Source organism: Silene latifolia, chromosome 9 (assembly GCF_048544455.1).
Source record: "Silene latifolia isolate original U9 population chromosome 9, ASM4854445v1, whole genome shotgun sequence".
Classification (NCBI taxonomy): Eukaryota; Viridiplantae; Streptophyta; class Magnoliopsida; order Caryophyllales; family Caryophyllaceae; genus Silene; species Silene latifolia.
Genome location: NC_133534.1, coordinates 26,175,853 through 26,177,087, shown reverse-complemented (window position 1 = coordinate 26,177,087; position 1,235 = coordinate 26,175,853).

The window sequence follows — 1,235 nt, the reverse complement described above, 5'->3', positions numbered from 1 at the left end:
GCGAAATCATAATCGCACCTCTCAATCAAGACAATCCTCGTGAATGTCTCAAGCCAAACAACAAAGTCGAACGTTCTCAAAGGACGTTCACTAATCTTAACACAACTTATGTTGCATATATTCAAAGGATCATGACTGAAGGGAAACTACAACCAATCGTGGCCACTCCGGACCCGCCTGAATGCAGGAAAACTCGTTTTTGGGACGGCAGTGCCTATTGCCAATATCATCAAGGAAAAGGTCATGATACTGAAACATGCTTCAAACTGAAACATGCTATTCAAAATATGATCGGCAACCATAAACTGATAGCTTCATCCCTAGGCCAACCAAGTGATGAAAACAACCCTAATGAACATCCCATTCTGCAAGAAGATAAAAGCCTCATGGACCATTGTCCTCATATCATCCAAAATAACGAGAGTGAAGTGCTCAAGTGGTTCAATGTTCAAGACCAAACATTCAAGCCACTGGATACTGAGAAGGAGACATTCGAAGAGGAAGTGATGATTAGGAGTTCGTATCTGAGATCGAGTCTGAGTGTGAGTCTTAGGCTTTCTCATATCTATCCCCATGAGTCAGATGTATTCCTTGAGTCTGTGCTAACCTCTTATTTATCTAACTAAAAGCACAACTTTTAGGTATATTCTTCTCTCTTCCTTTACCAAGTTCCGTTGACAACGAGAATTGATTTGAGTATTGAATTTTAAAAAACAAATACCACATTCCTATTCAATGTGAGTACACTCAAGTGACGTTCCGTAGTTAGTAAAGGACCTGGAACACCGTGTCCATCTCTTAACCTATTCTGTGTCTGGAAATAGAAACCTTTCATTAGCACTCAATTTAGAACGAGCTTTTATCAAAGGGATTCTACGATGAACCCAGATAACAAACCAGAACATCTCCTTGTTCATGATCAATGACGGAAGGTAAACCCATTCCCCACAAAAACATCCCATCACAAAGAATCCATATCCCACCAATGGGTACATCCCCGCTTTCACCTTCACCATCCTCTAACGAATGATAGCAAAGCACGAGTAGGTCTAAGCCTACTAATTCCCAAAAACGAAGCAAATTAAACCACCAAAACAAAGCTAGCCCGCATGCAACAAACTAACAAAGTAAACAACAAACCAACAGGAAACACATGCCTCCAAGGTGAGATTTGGACCCACCAACTCAAACCCTTTTCCCACAAAAAAACACCCTAAAAACACAAACAAACGTCT